The 19,910-nt window shown below is 34.5% G+C and overlaps 1 long non-coding RNA gene across 1 annotated transcript; it reads right to left on the bottom strand.

Moving 5' to 3' along the window:
• Positions 1 to 2,634: 2,634 nt before the first annotated feature.
• LOC127171447 (uncharacterized) lies at positions 2,635 to 15,476 on the bottom strand. Its single transcript, XR_007828518.1, has 3 exons — positions 15,366 to 15,476; positions 14,810 to 14,897; positions 2,635 to 2,721 (listed from the first exon to the last, which is right to left on the bottom strand). It is a non-coding gene; the product is annotated as an uncharacterized LOC127171447 (long non-coding RNA).
• Between the last annotated feature and the right edge of the window lie 4,434 nt (positions 15,477 to 19,910).

Genomic DNA, 19,910 nt, shown 5'->3' with positions numbered 1-19,910 from the left:
TTAAAAGAAGAGTTCACCCAAAAATAAAAATTCTGTCATCTGTCAATTCTGTCAGTGTTTTATTTTAATACCATCATTTATTCACTCTCAGGTTGTTTTAAACCTTTTTTCTGTTAAACGTTGTCTATTTCATCATTTCTATTATTAAATTTAATGAGGACCAGCTACTGTACAGCTACACATTCTTCAAAATATCTTATTTTGTGTTTAGCACAAAAAAAGAAAGTAATACAGGTTTGGGACAACATGTAAGTGAGTAAATAATGACAGAATTATAATTTTTGGGTGAACTATCCCTTTGATGACAAGCGGCAGCATGTTTAGTTTAGTCTGCTGCCCCTTTAAGAGCTGCACATCTAATATACAGGCAGGCATCTGTTTTTCTCTCAATTTTTTGCTTTCACTTTAGACATAAGCTTCTATAAACTGTTTTTATATGTAAACCTTGTATGTTTTGACAATATTAGCATAATCAGACACAATACATAACTTAGTTCAGTATTTAGCTATTTGACAGGATTTTAATGTGCATGAGTTTCAGGTGTACGCGCAGTGGAGAAGCACATGTCGGAACAGCACGCGAATGAAATATTTAACCGGCAAGACTTTAAAGCAAATAATGTACTTTGTGATTGTGAATAAGTGCCGTGTCCCGTGAGTGTAACTCTAAGGCTGAGTTAACACTGATGTGAATGTGTCGCGTTGTACAGTATAATGAGGCGCTAGAACTGCAGCTGATAGAACAGCACGATACTACGATATTTCTCAAAAAGCAGATCGGGGAGACATTTTTATCGTCTACGATCAAAAATCGTCATATCGCACACCCCTACATATAATGTACTCACCCCGTTGTCATCCAAGATGTCTATGACTTTCTTTCTTCAGTTGTAAAGAAATTATGTTTTTTTGAGGGAAACATTTCAGGATTTTTCTCCATATAATGGACTGATATGGTGCCCCGATTTTGAACTTCCAAAATGCAGTTTAAATGCAGCTTCAAACGATCCCAAATGCAATTGTAAATGATCCCAGCTGAGGAAGAAGGGTCTTATCTAGTGAAACGATCAGTTATTTTCATTAAAAAAAAATACAATTTAAATGCTTTTTATTCTCAAACGCTCGTCTTGCCCTGCTCTTGTGAACTCCAATTGTATTTTCTCCCTCAACTTAAAAAATCATTTCAGAATCATCCTACAAAGTGAACATGCAAAGAAGATCGAACAAAAAAGGTAAAACAGCGACATAGGACGATTTTGAAGTTGAGGGAGAACATGAGATGGGAGTTTTTCGACGTAGCCTAACTGTCATAAGTACCGGAAAAAAACAGTTTAGGCAAAGTGAGGCAAGACGAGCGTTTGACATTAGAAAGTACATAAATTGTATCATTTTTATGACCGATCGTTTCACTAGATAAGACCCTTCTTCCTCGGCTAGGATCGTTTACAACCGCATTTGGGATCGTTTGAAGCCGCATTTTAACTGCATTTTGGAAGTTCAAATATGGGGCACCATATCAATCCATTATATGGAGAAAAATGCTGAAATGTTTTCCTCAAAAAACAATTTCTTTACAACTGAAGACAGAAAGACATGAACATCTTGGATGACAAGGGGGTGAATACATTATCAGTAAATCTTTATTCTGGAAGTGGACTTCTCCTTTAAAATAAGAGAAAGACACAGTCATTTCGGCTTGCTGCAATAAATCGCTATTTTTCTGCACTAAATAAGTGAATTTCGCTAAGATATTTTTAGAGATGATAGAAATGATGTTAGAGAATAATTTAATGAAAACCTAATTTTGACAAAAAAACTGACATTCGACTTGTTTTCGAATTTCCTGAAAACGTCCCAGCACCACATCTGACGGGTTTTCCCAGATTGCATCATAAATGTATTTTAAATAAATTATGGCATAGGAATTTTTTAATAGGGGACCCATTTCAGACACAACAGTGTCTGTATTTTGTAAACAAAGCCACAACAGTGGCCACACAAGTGGTTCATTCCTGCATGAATCTGCATTTTCAACAAATTAGTTCAATGAATGACTCAATTAACCATTTATAAAGACAGTCACTTGCTTTGTTGTTTTATACAAATCAACTGAATAAATTATTTGATGTCTCAAAGCTAGATACTGATTTATTTGATTGGCAACAGCATATAGTATATTATTCCAATTAAATGTATTGCTACATATGCATTTCACAACAAAAAAGTAAGTGGGCAAATATCACCCCTTTAAGAGAAAAGTGAATTTCTGTCACTGCAGGGAAGGCATGTTTGCGTCATTACCTGATGTGCATTTCTCCAGTGAACTGGGTGCTAAAACCACACAATTCATTCTTAGTAAATTCCCCACTGAGTTTGCTCTCTGTGAGCAAAAGAGAAAAAGACTCTGTGAGAAAAACAAAATTAATTCAGTTAATCTATTATTTCTCAATGCCAGTGTAGCCTGTGAATGTCTTAAACACTGTTTACTGGAACTAATCCATTAACATGTTAAAGCTGCTATTATTCATTATGTCACAAAAGAAAACAAAGCTAATTGAATTACACTTCATAAGCACAGAAAAAAAGCGAAAGAGGATAGGACTTAAAGTCTCAGTAGAACATTGTTTCACTCACTTCAAACAGACAAATCCTAATGCAGTCCAGGCAGATATGCACAACTCCTCTCTTTTGTTTGTTTAAATTGCACGCAGGATGACGACACTTGTGAAAAAGAAATGCACTTTTAAAAACAATGCTTTATAGAAATAATATACTTACAACTTAGTATATTTATAATGTATTAATGTATTAATTTCAAATGACATATAAATATACATTTTTTTGGTTTTGTGGTCCAGGGTCACATATAGTGTTAAATTTAATTTAACACTATAATAAAGTGCACTTTTCAACATGTACCTAAGTGTGTTAAAAACATTTTGTCTTTAAGCACACTTCAAGCATTTCATTAATATATCTGCAAGTGCAGGTTTTGAAATATACTTTTAAGATTGTACGTGCACATTAAAAACAATCAATCAGACCTTTTTTCACAGAGGGACTCAAGAGTGTGATCCTAGACTTGTGTTTTGTCTGCAAAGTACATGTTCATTTGCAGTAGACGTGTTAACGGACAAATGTGCTTGTTGAGGAGCAATGCATTAGCACACACTTTTTATATCTATCATTGCTACATTTCTCTCCAAGAGGGTTGCCTCATTTTTGTTACCGGAAAAAGAGCTGTAAAACAGTTGAACTGTCTTTAAAATGTGCAAAAATATTTCTTTGTAATTTTTACCCTAATGTTTATGTATCACATCTGTGATGTGCTGCATATAAATAACTTTAATTCATAGTTTATATGAACCTAAAGAAAACAAGTATAGTAAATGCATTTTTTTATAACATAAAACTATTTTTTCCCATTTACATTTCTAAAGAAGCTGCTAAGATGGTGCCATCTTACTATGAAACTAAATTACACCATTTGAAAATAGTTGGTTATAGTGGTTTAAATAATGGTTACTGATGTAAAAAGAGCTTTCAGCACGCTGAACCAGCTACTGGACCCAAAAACTGGTCCCAAGAGGTTTCTTTGTCTCAAATCCACCAAGGTCTCACTGACCTGTATTGAGCCAAGGAAACAGCACTGATTAAGGTGCTCACCTTTCTGCAGACCCTCTGTCCTCTACAACATATGGCAAACCTTGGAGTTCAAGGACACCATGGTTTCACAGATAATGGCTGATTCATTACCAGCACTGACATCAATCTTTCAACACCCGCCATCATCACCCCCACCAGGAGCCGAGGGGACCTCCTCTCCACCATAATCCAGTCTTGCATTTTACTATCTGTGTGAAAAGTGTTTCTGTATGCTGCATGATGGCATTCCAATTATTCCTACAAATGTAATCAGTGTTATTCCTTGTAGGGAGATTTAAACATACAGATGTGTGTTTGAACCTGTGCCGATCTAAGATGTGTAAGAGTCATTTTTGTAAGGGTGTCTGGGATACGGTAACATGTTTTGCTTTGATGGAGACCAGCCCTCCCTCAATATTTCTCTTTTTAACTGTCCTGGGTCAAGACCACCCCACTAGACCAAGGGAGACAAAGATGCAGTTAGTAAATGCGACTGATAAGTGTGACATAATTGTTAAAGAGATAGTTCACACAAAAATGAAAACTAACCCTTGATTTACTCACTTTCAAGCCATTCTAGGTGTACAGTATATGACTTTCTTCTTTCAGACGAATACAATCAGAGTTGTACAATCAAAAAATGTCCTGGCTCTTCCATGCTTTTTAATGGCAGGGAATGGCTGTTGAGATTTTAATGTCCAATAAAGTGCATCCATCCATCATAAAAAGCACTCCACATGACTACAGGAGGTTATAATGGCCTTCTGAAGTGAATCGATGTGTTTGTGTAAAAAAAAAAAAAAATCCATATTTAAAACTTTATAAACTTTATAAGTACTGACCTGAGTAAGATATTTCACGTAAAAGATGTTTACATATAGTTCACAAGAAAAAATAGTTGAATTTCTAAAAATTCAAAAGGTCAAAGTTTACACACGCTTGATACTTAATACTGTGTTGTTACCTGAATGATCCACAGCGTTTTTTTTTTGTTTTTTTTTAGTGATAGTTGTTCATGAGTCCCTTGGACAACTGAGGCAACTATATGCAGCTATTACAGAAGGTTCAAACGCTCACTAATTCTCCAGAAGGAAACACAATGCATTAAGAGTTGGGGGGGCGAAAACTTTTTGAATTTGAAGATCAGGGTAAATTTAACTTATTTTGCCTTCTGGGAAACGTGCAAGTATCTAATGTACCTTCTAAAGGGCAGTACTAATTGAAAAAATATTCTATTTAGGCAAAATAAGAAAAATGCACACATCTTCATACTGTATAAAAGTTTACACCCCCAGCTCTTAATGCATAATTTTTCCTTCTGGAGCATCAGTGAGCATTAGAACCTTCTGTAATAGTTGCATATGAGTCCCTCAGTTGTTGAACAACTATCAACTTAAAAAACAAACAAACAAACAAACAAACAAAACACAGCTGTGGATCAATTAGGCAACAACACAGTATTAAGAATCAAGTGTAAAATTTTGAACAGGGTCATTTTTATAGATTAAACTGTTATTTTCTCTTGTGGACTATATGTAAATGTCTTTTATGTCAAATATTTTATTCAGGTCAGTACTAAATAAGAAATAACATTTTGTATGCATTTTGTATGCTCCCTCTCATTTTGGTAAAATAATTAACATTTTGCAGATTCTGCAAGGTGTATGTAAACTTTTGAATTCAACTGTAAGTCACTGAATAACTCACTCAATGCATTTGTTTAAATACTCTGATATAATTTAGTATATAACACCACTACAAAGTGAAAATGCACATTCTGCTTTGTTTTTGAGATAACAATTATTTATTTTTTCAATTATTTTACAAATTATTTGTAGAAATGAGCTAAAGGAATGAAAATCGGGGGTTAAACTGATGGTGTTGCATTAGAGCTCACTCTGTTACATTCTCCCCGACATGCCTCTGGAATAATACAAAAACCGCGTAAGTGATGGTTGCTTTGGGATTTGGGTCACTACATTATGAACTGCTACTGAGATGACTTCAAATTCAAATCCTTCTCAGCCATTATGATATTTTATACTCATGCTTTCCCAAAAACAACTTCCTCCCTTGAGAAATATAATTAACATATTTGTCTATTTGTTTGCCTCAAGACATACCAGACGGGCAGTGAGGGACGCACAAGACGGCGGTGATTTGGGGGAGGGGGTGGATCTCCACCATAATACCGAACTCTGAAGGAATTTGCTTATTTTGAAAACAGTCTGTTCGCTCCAGGCAGCTGATACAACCTTATTAAGCCTGGTCAACCGGTGGAGGTCATCAAACAATCAGCTGAGAGCCTTTCTTTTCTTGTCCCACGCACTGTGAGGTGAACGAACCATTTAACCTCATCAAATTGCATGCTATTTATGTAATACCACTCTATAATGCAGTGACTGTGATGGTTATGGGATGTTGTTAAATGGTCCTGTAGATTTTTACTTCATCTTGGTTAAACAAATCAGAGCTCTGCGACGTAGAAGCCTTTTTGGTTTCCGTTATTTGTCAAAGGACACTGTGTCCCCAGTCTAGGATGTTTGTAGAAGAAGATACACTCACCCTATCAGTATGCCATTTACATGAAGGATCATGTGAACCGGCGGACTATCCGTTTAGTAGAATAATACATTCAAAGTAACATCAACAATGGGCCTGTGAGTGATGAGCTGTACATGGATGGCTGAAAGGTGAATGGGATGTCAAATTTGTATTTTTTCTTTTTCTCTCTTTCTCTCTCTCTCTCTCGCTCTCATCTCTGTCTTTGTCTTCTTCACACTCTGTCTGAGGCCATCTGGACGCTGGCAGTGTCTGCTCACTCAAGGTGAAAGTAAACTACGGCCTGCTCTGTCAGGACACTTTTACCACCAAGGCCGCTGCCTCAGATAGGATGCTGTAGTACGCATGAATGCTATGAAACAACAGAAAAAAGTGGAGTAAATGAAGTATGTGTATCTACCTATCTAGTTAAATAGATTTTGCCCTCAATATATTTTGATCAAAGAAAATACATTCATTATGTCACATCTGAAGAAAACAAATGTGATCATATAACATATATTATTTTTATTTTTTAAATAAAAATAATACTTTATAATACTTTAATAATACTAATAATACTTTAACAATACTGTAATACTTTTAAGGACCAATTCTCACTGTTAACTAGTATATGGGCTATTTATTAGTACTTATGAAGCACATATTAATGCCTTATTCTGGATGACTATATTTTAGATCCTCTGATTCGACCTAAACTTCAACATTGTCTATCACTTTGACAGACAGGGTCGTAAAAATTCTGTCAAAATTTATCATTGCCCGTCATTTTAAATTTCTAATTTTATTTAGAATAACACATTTAATTGCTTTTATTTTTGTTCACATTTTCGTTTTTAATCACGAAGGTACAGGACGACAGCGCAGTGTTTAAAAACAACAAAATACGCTAGGGCTGGGTTAAAAAAAAAAAAAAAACAACAAAACAAAAATCCTTTTCTCGATTTTAATAGATTCTGATTTGAATGAACCATTGTTGATTCTTAAATCACAATCGATCTCTTGGTCAATGCTGTTTTCAGTTGATGAACGGACAGTACATAATGCGTCTTCCTTCCAATAAATAGCAATAGGCTAGGCTCTGTGTTTCTTTTGATATGAAACAAAGTCTCAGATTTCAAATTCTGTCAATTCAAGCAATAATACCGTTTTGGCACTCCTTAATGTGGCGTGACAGATCGTTGTAGCTTCTGTGTACTCGCCTGTGCGTAATCAAAAGCATGGGAAATCATTCTTGATAGTTTTGTTTTTGTTCTGTATCCCGTGCTCAGCTGCCACACTGGAGCGCAGTCGCCACCAACTAGACAGGGATGGGAATTACAACTAAAATTTACAATAGATCACCCTTAGAGTAATCTGTCAAAATGACGGACGACCTTCAGATTTTTCCGTCACTGATAAAAAATTTCTGTCAATAACTGAGAATTTTTGGTTAACGCAACCTCTGCTACTACCTTACTAACTATTAATAAAGAGCCAATTATGAGTTTCTTGAGTCAAAAGTAGCAGTTAATAGTTAGTTAATAGTGAGAACTGGACCTTAAAATAAAGGTGTTGTTTTTTTTTAAATTAAAAATGTAAAATTACGAGAATAAAGTCAACATTTTTAAAGAATAAAGTAGAAATATTGACAATAAAGTTGAAATTACGATAAGTCGAAATGTTTTGGGAATAAGGTTGAAATGATGAGAATAAAGTCGAAATGTTTAGAGAATTAAATCGTAGAAATTTAAGTTATAATGTTTTGAGAGTAGAGCCTATATTGCGCATGCAAATGGCCCAGATTTGGAGCACCGGGAGAAGTTGTCAGGCCACTGGAATTTTCAATATATGTGTGATTTTTAGCAGAAATAATACACACATACTCACGGGGTTGGAAATAATATTTCACCTTTTCCATTGCATTCGTTATTTGTGGGGGGCTGGCGCACTAATAATAGCAATAAGCTTTGTGCTTTTGGTACTTTTTTTGGACTTTTAATAAAAAGTCTCAGCTTTCAAAGTCAGTTTTATAGCGAAATACAAACAATGTGTTTTTCAAGCTCTTTAGTGTGTCGTGACAGAGCGCTGTATTCATGTGAATCAATTCATTCAATTATACTGTTTTCTTGGTGAAAATTCCAGCATCTACTCCTCAAAAACGTCTGTGGCATCCAAGCTTTCATTCCTCACATGCATTTAATTAAAAACAACAATAAAACGTTCTAAAGGTGGAAGTGGGCTCCAACTCGTTAACATTATATTGTTGTCTTTTCTGAGATATATTACGTTTGGCCATAATATTTGAGGTCTTGCATTCATTATTTGTAGTGTGCCAGCCACCCAGTAATCACAGTAATTGTGTGCTTTGTTGTTTTTAATATAACATAGCTCAGCTTTCAAATTCTGTCATTTTTTTCACAAAATACAAATTATTAATCAAAAATGAGTTTTTTTATCTTTATTTCAAGTTTATAGCAAGATATTAAAGTTAAGGGACATCAGAAGGCATGAAAACAACAACAACAATATAGCCTAATTTAATTAAATGAATCTCATTATTCTCATTATTGTAACTGGAAAGAAGACTGATTCACATGCCGCTTAAACTGAAACTAATACAGTGATCTGTCACTTCACATTAAAGAGCGTGAAAAACACATTAATGTAATAGACATATTGTTTGTATTTCACTATAAAACTGAAACTGAAAGCTGAGATTTTTGGAATTTCTCCCGGTGCTCCCAATCCGGGCCATTTGCATACGCAACAGGCTAATATACTATATAAATATTATAACTTAATATCGTTGCTACGAAATAATTCTCGGAATTTTGACTTCATTCTCAAAATGTTTTGCCTTCATTTTCAAAACATTTTGACTTTAAAGTTATGAGAATAAAGCTGAAATGTTGAGAATATTCTAGAAATATTTCAACTTTATTCTCAAAATATTTTGAGTTTATTCTCGTAGTATTCCAACTTTGTTCTCATAATTTTGACTTTTTTCTCATAACCTTAGATTTAAAAAAAAATATATAAAAATAACTACATGGCACTAAAACACCTAAATATAAACTAAATATACTTCCAATTCAAATAAAAAATGATAACACTTTACATTAAGGTTCATTAGTTAACTACAGTAGTTAACATGAAGTAAGAAAGAACAATACTTCTACAGCATTTATTAATCTAAGTTAATGTAGCATTTACTAATGCATTATTAAAATCACAAGCTGTGTTTGTTAACATTAGTTAATGAACTGTGAATGAACATGAACAACTATATTTTTTTACTAACATTAACAAAGATTAATAAGTAGTGTAATGTACTGTATTCTTTTCGTTGTTCGTTCATGTTAGTTAAAGGAGTCCACTTCCAAAACAAAGATTCACATGTACTCACTCCCTTGTCATCCAAGATGTTCATGTCTTTCTTTCTTTAGTCATAAAGAAATTGTGTTTTTTGAAGAAAATATTTCAAGATTTTTCTCCATATATTGGACTCTCCCGATTCTGAACTTCCAAAATGCAGTTTAAATGCGGTTTCAAACGATCCCAAATGCAGTTGTAAACGATCCCAGCCAAAAAAGAAGGGTCTTATCTAGCGAAACGACCGGTTATTTTCAATAAAACAATACAATTTAAATACTTTTTAATCTCAAATGCTCGTCTTGTCTTACTCTGCCTGAACTCTGTGTATTCTGGCTCAAGACAGTTAGGGTATGTCAAAAAACTCTGACCGTATTTTCTCCTTCAACTTCAAAAATCATTTCAAAATCATCCTACATCGCTGCAGAAGTTCTGACCCAGTCTTTGCAAAGTGAACATGCAAAGAAGATCAAACACCCTTAAAAAAAAAAAAAAGAAGGTAAAACAGCGATATATTTTTCGACATACCCTAACTGTCTTGAGGCAGAATACACAGAGTTCAGGCAGAGTAAGACAAGACAAGCATTTGACATTAAAAAGTATATCATCCATCTATCTATCTATCTATCTATCTATCTATCTATCTATCTATCTATCTATCCATCTATCCATCCGTTTATCCATATATCTATCCATCCATCATCTATCCATCTATCTATGTATCTATCTATGTATCTATGTATCTATCTATGTATCTATGTATCTATCTATGTATCTATCCCTCTATCTATCCATCCATCCATCCAGCTATCATACTTTTATTTCCCTCAAATTCACAGAAGTGTCCAAGCTAACAGAGTGTCCACAGATGAAGTTAATCACATTAACTGTGAGCACGTTCCACTAACATCTGACAATAAAGTGTCCAGATACATTTTTTATTTTATTTATTTGTCATGTGTGTCATTTATGTGGTTGTTCCTTCTGGATTTGCCAGAGATGTGACCAATGAACCAGAGAAAAACACAAAGAATCTCCTATCTTCTCCAAAACACACGCACACACACATAGAGACAGACAGGCATCCTGCAGAGGTGTAAATAGGCTGTAGGTGTTGTATCTCAGATGGATGATGAGAAAATGGCTTATTTTGTCTCGGGGGCTCCATCTGTTTTTTCTTTTCTTAATAATCTAAACACAATGTGCGTTTATTTCTGTTCCTACATGAATACTGAGAAGACAACGCAAGCTCAAACATGTTGCAAGTAACAGTTTGTTTGGATTTAAAAAAAAAACTACAAAGACGTTTAAGACTCTTTGAGACCCATCTATACAAACACCTAAACCATTAGTTCTGACTCGTATCTGATACAGATTACCGTTTCACTCTTTGTCCTTTTCTCATGAAAGCTCTGTGGGATTGCCAGAAAAAATAACAATATGTACTTTTTAAATCAGATTACGGTCTTGTTAAAACCATTATTTTTCACAATAATGTACAATTAACCAAGTTACTAGTTCTTCCCTTTAAAATGATTGTGTAGCTCATAAATGAACTCATATGGCTTCTCCACTAAGTGAACCCACATCAACAAGCTCTCTATGCAGAGAAAACATGGAGTAGATATTTGAGGTGTTTGACAGATGTTCCCTGAGAAGAACAATCAGTCTTACAATCCATTACTGTCAACCATCTATAGAAGTTTATTATCCCTCTCCAGTCATTGTAGACACATGAACAACATTCAGAACAACATTCAGGCAACACGATAGGTGTTTTTAAAGAGACTGTACAAATGTTTTCAAAGTTCTCCACTCACTCACACGCCGTGATTATAAAAATTCGTATTACAGTATGTGTTAGAACCCACTCAGTTCAAAGTTCTGATGGTCATGTGCTGTGTATCTGGTAAAATGTTTAGCTCTGAAATGTACTACACACTGTGCAGTAAGTATAGGATGGGTGTGTTAAATCTTGGCAGTATAATAATCCATCCATCAGTCGAGTCAAGAAAAAGTTCAAGTACTGATATTACTTTTAGTTTATTTATCACATTGTAAACAGAAGATCAGACAAGGCACAATGCACTGTGGGATACAGTATTCTTTGGAAAAAGAAGTGTACTTCACACTTGTATTGCACTTGTATTGCACTTTAAATCTTAGAAGTACAGCCTGGCACATGAGGCTCGATTAGTTTCCAGGTTTAATGAAGGCCCGCCTTCCGAAAAACCAAATGTGTTGTGATTGGTTAGCTGTCCCACTGTGTTGTGATTGGCGAACAGCTTAGACGGTGTTTCAGTACTGCCACTCCCCCTGTTTTAGAAGCAAGTTCAGTGTACAACTGTTAGCGCAAGCTACATTAAAGTGATTCTTATGTTTTAGATATGGATATTTTTCCTTACAAAAATGCATCGATTCACTACAGGAGGCCTTTATCGACCCCCTGGAGCCATGTGAGGCACTTTTTATTATGGATGGATGCATATTATTAGACTTGTTTTGGACTGATGAGGAGAAACACCAGTCTATGTCGTTCTAAAGCTTGGGAGTGCCAGGATAAATTTTAATATAACTCCGATTGCATTCGTCTGAAAGAAGGAAGTCATATACACCTAGGATGCATGGAGGGTGAGTAAATAATATGCTACAGTAGTGTTGAGTCCTATTGTCAGCCTGCGAGATCGCCAATACATGATATTATCGTGCTAATGTATTTAATTATTTACATAGTTTCATTGCCCGAAACTAGCTCCAGCATAAGGCTAAAAGCAGCCTAGCATTATCAAAAAACATCATTACTGATTAGCCTAGCCTATTCTAGTGCAAGTTTATGCCTTTTAAAAACACTCACGTTATAAGTGAAGCTATCTACACTGTGCACACGTTATGCACATGTCTGTGGCGCATTACGGCTCCGACATGGCAACCGGAGTAGATTGCGGCTTCGGCATGTCTTTTGAGCCCCTGTACTGCACACGTCTGCGGCGTGTTACAGCTCTGAAGTGGCCACTCCAGTCAATGCTTGTGTTTATACCCACTGCGCTGCGGCTCGTTAAAGCGGTTCTCCACGCTGCATTGCTAAGGTTAGGCTAATCCCCCACCTCGTCCTTACCCTCCCTCCAACAATTAGAATTTCTGTGGGCGGGATTAAATTTATAATATTCTAATTGACCACTTTTATATTAAATTAATCAAAAGTGATGATAAAGACATTTATAATGTTACAAAAGATTTCTATTTCAGATAAATGCTGTTCTTCTGAATGTTCAATTCATCAGAGAAACCTGAAAAAATTCTACTCAACTGTTTTCAACATAATAATAATAATAATAATAAATGTTTATTTCTGAGCAGTAAATAAGAATATTAGAATGATTTCTGAAGCATCATGTGACTGGAGTAAGGATGCTACAAATTCAGCTTTGAAATCACAGGAGTAAATTACATTTTAAAATATATAAAAATAGAAAACAGTTATTTTAAATAGTAAAAATATTTTTTTAAAATGACTGTTATTGCTGTACTTTGGATCAAATAAATACAGGCTTGGTGGGCAGAAGAGACGTCTTTAAAAACATTAAAAATCTTAATATTCAATAACTTTTGACTGGTAGTGTATATCTATAAATAGATGAATGAAGTTTGCAAATTAGGTTTGATGTTGGCTTGTTTGCAAGTTTGAACTAACTTTTGCTTGAAGATTTAATTCAAACGCTAATAAAATGTTAGCAAGCTGCTAAAATGACTTAACATCTGATAACGTTTCAACATTGCTAACATGAATTAGCATGTTGCCACCATGATTTTACCTTTGACAGCACATTTCAACACACTGCTAGCATGTTTTAGCAAGTTGCTACCATGATTTAGCACATTGCTAGCATGCTTTAGCATGTTGTCCTAGGATAGTCATTAAGCTTAAATACTCTATTAGAATTATTGTTCAAAAGTTTTCACCCCCTTAAAGTCTATGTAAATTTTTGTACTTTTGATTGTCTGTTTGACAAAAATTGTAACAGTTAGAAAAGATATAGGCAACCCGAGTCAGACCGGTCTGAAGGTAGTTTAAAAACTCTATGAGGAAGTACTTTAGTCTCAGAAAAAGAAGCAGCAGCAGCTTAAATATCAGTTTATAAGTACTTTTTTAAAAAGAATGCTAACATGTACTACTTTTTATCACTCAAGCTGTGCTCCAATTCTCAGCATTTAGCATACACGCTACATATTGCAGTATCAGTATGAATAGCATGGTAGTATGCTCTTCTAAACATATTATTAGCTTCACATTTCAACGCAGGCCATGTTGCTAACGAGCAAACAGGTCCAAGCAGGACACATTAGCGATCAATGATGTTCAGACAGAGCCGTAGCTCTGTCCTTGTGCCCTACCGAGGAGTATAACCCTACTCAGTAGCCTTTCACATGCAATTAAGCTGTTTGTTTTACATGCATTTATGGGTCCTGGAGGTCTGACAGACACAGGGCAGACCCTGCTCCCTATTGAGAACCATCTGCCGTATAGCCAATTAATATTCAGTAGGCCTTCTGGTAGAGCTTATAGTCACATAACCTGCCCAGAGAGCAGCTGATGAAGGGGAGATGCCTCAGAGAATCGCAGGTTTGTTGTGTGAACAGGCTGTGACAAAGTCAACGCTATTCGTCTTTCTATAAGATGTGTTAAATGGGAAATAAAGAATTGTTGTGTTTGGATAGTGAAGCAGGTTTTCTCACATGTTCATCATCTTCTTGTTTTAGCCTTACTGCCATTGAAATATATGGGAATGCTAACAGATATATAGACCTTCTTGAGGAAAACAGGCTTTTGAATACCTTCAACTGCATTATCTGTTATATTTCATATTAAATAGATATAAATTCCAGGAATTATACACAGCCAGTGATTCATTCGAAATCTATTATGTAGAAATGAATTTATGATATGCCCCCTCTGTTTTTATCAATCCCACTTTATATCTGTAATACCGAACATTAAACACTCGGTATTAGGCAAATCAAAGTATAACACATTGAATCAATCATTTTAACTCTGCGATATATTTTAATAACGTACGCCTCTTCAAGTAGAGATACTGTAATGAAAAATAGGAGCCGTATTTTTTCTGCTTTGAAAAGAGCGAGTTAAAATACAAAAAAGAAAAGCATAACACAGGCCCCTCTAAGCTCCTTCTCGCTTGACCGACCTTGAATGAAGCCTCTGATGAGAAGAAAAGCTATTTTCACTTACCTCACCATGCAGACGTGCCAGTCCTGGAGGCCTGTGATCTTCACTGCTCAGCTGGGCTGTTTTCACCTGCCTCTATTTTCCAGTGGATCTGCAAGCATAAAACACTGTTCAATTAATATTGTCCCTTCACATTCACACCCAGGCTTGTGTTGTATTAGAGAGCTGGTACTACAGCAGGCGTGGTGGTACTTAACAAGCAAAGGTGTGAAAAAAAGGTGTAAGAATGGTGCGTTTAGTGTAGCAGTTGATTTTGTTTGAGTTTGATTTCAGCCTTTATTCACAATGCAGGGACATTCAAGTGCACTGACGGTGAAATAGTGATTCTGCAGTAATGTTAGCAGAGGATAGTGTACAGAAAGCTGACCATTATTGCAGAATACATGCTTAGTGTGAAGTGGAGTGGTTTGGTAACACTCTGAAAGATTTTATTTCTCAGGGTAAGATTACTGATGAACAAAGACTTTCCTGTATCAGAAATGCATTGATTTTATGGTGTCTTCAAATGAAAAGCAGTCTTATTTTATGTAATGATAAACCTTTAGGTTATTGAACATACCTTGTTGATTTAATGTTATCACCTGACCCACATTTACCATGGTAAAAGCTCAAACAGTGGCATGTAGATGAAGAGAGCCAAGCACAGAAAGAAACACAGAAGACCAGTATCAGAAATACATTGATTTTATAAAGTATAGAAATGTAAAATATAGTCTGATTTATATTGTAATAAACATTTGCATTACTGAACATACCTTATTTATGTTGTCATCTGACCCAAATTTACCATGGTAAGAGCTCAAACAGTGGCATGTAGATGAAGAGAGTCAAGCACAGAAAGAAACATAGAAGACCAGTATCAGAAATATATTGATTTTATCATGTATACAAATGGAAAAAAATTCTCATTTTATTTTGTGATAAACATTTGGGTCATTTAACATACCTTTTTAATTTAATGTTGTCATCTGACCCACATTTACCATGGTGAAAAGCTCAAAAAGTGGCATGAAAAGAGTAAAGCATAGAAAGAAACATAAAAGACCAGTATTAGAAATACATTGATTCTATAATGTATACAAATGAAAAACTGTCTTTTTTTATATCGTAATAAACATTTGAACAGTTGAACTTACCATGTTACTTTAATGTTGCCACCTGACCCACATTTACCATGGTAAAGGCTCAAACAGTGGCATGTAGATGAAGAGAGTCAAGCATAGAAAGAAAGCATAGAAGACCAGTATCAGAAATACACTGATTTTAAAAAGTACAGAAATGTAAAATAGTCTGATTTATATTGTAATTAACATTTGCATTACTGAACATACCTTATTAATGTTGTCATCTGGCCCAAATTTACCATGGTAAAAGCTCAAACAGTGGCATGTAGATGAAGAGAGTCAAGCATAAAAAGAAACATAGAAAACCAGTATCAGAAATACATTGATTTTATAATGTATACAAATGAAAAACTATCTTTTTTTATATTGTAATAAACATTTGAGCTGTTGAACTTACCATGTTAATTTAATGCTGCCACCTGACCCACATTTACCATGGTAAAAGCTCAAACAGTGGCATGTAGATGAAGAGATTCAAGCATAGAAAGAAACACAGAAGACCAGTATCAGAAACACATTGATTTTATAAAGTATACAAACGAAAAACATACTGTTTTTATATTGTAATAAACATTTGGGTAATTGAACATACCTTGTTAATTTAATGTTGTCACATGGCCCAAATTTACCATAGTAAAGTCTCAAACAGTGGCATGCAGATGTAGAGAGTCAAGCATAGAAAGAAACATAGAAGACCAGTATCAGAAATACACTGATTTTATTATTTATAGAAATGAAAAACATTCTGATTTCTATTGTAATAAACATTTGAATTGTAGAACTTACCTTGTTAATTTAATGTTGTCATCTGACCTACATTTACCATGGTAAGAGCTCAAACAGTGGAATGTAGATGAAGACAGTCAAGCACAGAAAAAAAGCATAGAAGAGCAGTATCAGAAATACATTGATTTTATAAAGTATACAAATGAAAAACATACTGCTTTTATGTTGTAATAAACATTTGAGTAACTGAACATCCCTTATTAATTAAATGGCACATGGCCCAAATTTACCATGGTAAAGGCTCAAACTGTGGTATGTAGATGAAGAGAGTCAAGCATAGAAACACAGAAGACCAGTATCAGAAATACATTGATTTTATAATGTACACAAATAAAAAAAGATATTCTAATTTATATTGTAATAAACATTTGATTTGTTGACCTTACCGTGTTAATTTAAAGTTGTCACCTGATCCACATTTATCGTGGGCTCAAACAGTGGCCCGCAGATAAAAAGAATCAAGCACAGAAAGAAACTAAAGACTACAACAACACTACACAGCGTTCCAATCCATGACATCATAGTAGTCATTCAGTCACACATTCTTTGATCTCGCCGCCACGCGGCAGTTTCACTATATTTGCAGCAATTTCTAGTAATTATTAACACATAACGTGGATTGATTGTGTATTGATAACTACGTTTTACAACAGCATTTTACTCTAGAGAGCGATAAAGAAACAGCATTAATGTGTTTTCATACATACGTTACTTCTTGTCAGTCACGTGTGAGCAAACACCTTAAAATGCAACCAAACAAACAAAAAAGTGAACTCCACAGCGCTCAGTCGACACAATCGCGCTAAATAATTCACCATCCTGATGTTATATTCTGATATTCTCAAGTTTATGTTAATTTTGGGGAATTTTTACAACTGTATTTTTCTTTATTTACACTTTATTTATTTTTTTATCATTCACTTCCGTCGCGCTATTAAGGGCAGAGCCAACCATCCAACGCTCCGATTGGCTGATTTACCCCGTCTCCTAACATCCAATCAGCTAATCTCTCTATGAAATTCTAAATGTATACCAATATAACATTTTACTCAGGTTTATAAATAATATAAATATTAATATTCATAATTGACCATTATTTAACCTTGGTTACACACTTCTTAAACCTTAAGTGATTTAGTGGTCAAATACATATCCACTTGACTAGTGACTGATCTTTGTGAGTGTATAAGATGTAGGCTATTTTAGAAAGCAACATTTAAAAGATGAAAGATGAAATTAGGGAGAATAAAAAAAAAAAAAAAAAAGAATTTATTGCGTACTGCCGCAATACTTACAACAAGATTCACTTTTAGTTTTAAATAAAAGCGCCACACACTGAACATTTAAAAAAAAATTGTAAAAAATATCCACCTTTTTCTTCTTTTCTTTTTCTTTTTTTATTTTGCAATTATGTACATATTAATACAAATATATACATCTCACAACAGAAATAGAAAAAGGGTATACAGAGAGAATGAACCCCCCCCCCCCAAAGGAACAGGTGCATGTACAATGTACATGGGTAAAAAGGTTTATTGATTTATGCCAGGGATAAAAGAAAAATTAAAACATTTAATTAACCAAATTAAGTTGACAGTGTTTCATAGGTCTTTTTTGCTTTTCTGTTTCTAATATTTTGCAAAGTAGTACCATATTGTTGAATTTCTTTAATAAAATGTTCACAATTTGGCTTAGCTTTAGTCCATTTCTTTACATGAATGTGATATTCAAGTAAACAATTAGTTGCGTAAGAAAGGAAATTGTACTTTTAGAATCAATAGTATCTTGTACAAAAAAAAGAATACAACATCATACATTTCTATTTGTATTAATGTACCAAACATTCCAAAAATGAAGTTAGAGATATCTACCCAAAATTATTTTAAGTATACACACTGAAAGAAAAGATGAGTCACAGATTCTTTAACAACACCACAAATCTCACAAGAGTTTTCCAGATCCAATCCACCTTTTTCTTTAACGCGGAAGTAAGCCTATGGGTAAGATGAATAACGAAAAGAATAACAACTTGCAGTAAATAGTAAAACTGTATGCACTACAAACCAGTGTGCTCATAATTAAGATAATACATTAAAATAAAATGGTAAGACACACCAATGTGCAGTATTAAGCAGCAAAACGAGCCGTTTTGTACAGATAAAAATAGCTGGACGCAGATGAGACCAGAAACCAGACCCATAAAATTTACAAATCACCACGCCACAATCTGTAACCATTACAATTATACAGTTATATGTTACAGTTATACAGTTTAGCATCATTAAACAACAATATTTTTTATTGTAGAATGCTTTGACTGACCAACTAAGCGCGTCCTGATTTTGCTGAGTTAGATGTGTTCCTGGGTCAACATATTTTGTTGACCCTGGAACAACATTTTCATCCAAAAATGTAATCTTGACCACATCCCTACACCTAAACCTAACCTTACCCATGAGTAATCCCTAAAATCAGAGGAAATGATAGATAAATGGCACTGATGTACAAGCACCAAACACTGATTGTAAGCCTAAACTTCACAAAAACTACAAACAGTTTTTTCAAATCTGATTGGTTAATCACAATGTTGTTCCAGGGTCAACAAAGATGATGATCCAGGAACATGTCATACTTGGTAAAATCAGGTTCTGCGACCAAGCAGAATCCAGTTTTTTTAGAAAAGTGAACTTCATTTAGTTCACATTAAGCTGCAATGCCTTTTAATTATGTTTTTTCTTCAAACAGAAGCATTACCAAGAAAATCAAATATGGATGATCTGATTTAGTGTACATTTACACAACAGTGTTTGTAGTAAAATGGAAAAGTTTTTCCTTTGCATTTTTGCTTACATACGATAATGTTGTCAAAACAATGCCAGTTCACATATTCATGAAAACAACTAAAAACGCTGTAGCAGGCATGCCAAGCCAGTAGCTGGCGATGTCATTTTGCAAAGAGCACTGTTGTTGTGTAAATGAATGGCCAAAACATTTGCAAAACATCTGTTTACTTCTGTATTCAAACATAAGAATGACTATAAGATAGAGGCTTTTTTACTGATGAGAAAAAGGAGAAGCATAAATGTCTTCAAGATCCTTGACTTGCCTCTTGCAAATACATTTAAAATATACATGCACAGCTATAAAATGGCCTGTGAAGAGAGAAAGTTGTAAAACAGTGCGATGGGTCGTGT

Source organism: Labeo rohita, chromosome 9 (assembly GCF_022985175.1).
Source record: "Labeo rohita strain BAU-BD-2019 chromosome 9, IGBB_LRoh.1.0, whole genome shotgun sequence".
Taxonomy (NCBI): domain Eukaryota; kingdom Metazoa; phylum Chordata; class Actinopteri; order Cypriniformes; family Cyprinidae; genus Labeo; species Labeo rohita.
This window is presented reverse-complemented; position numbering and strand designations above follow the sequence as displayed.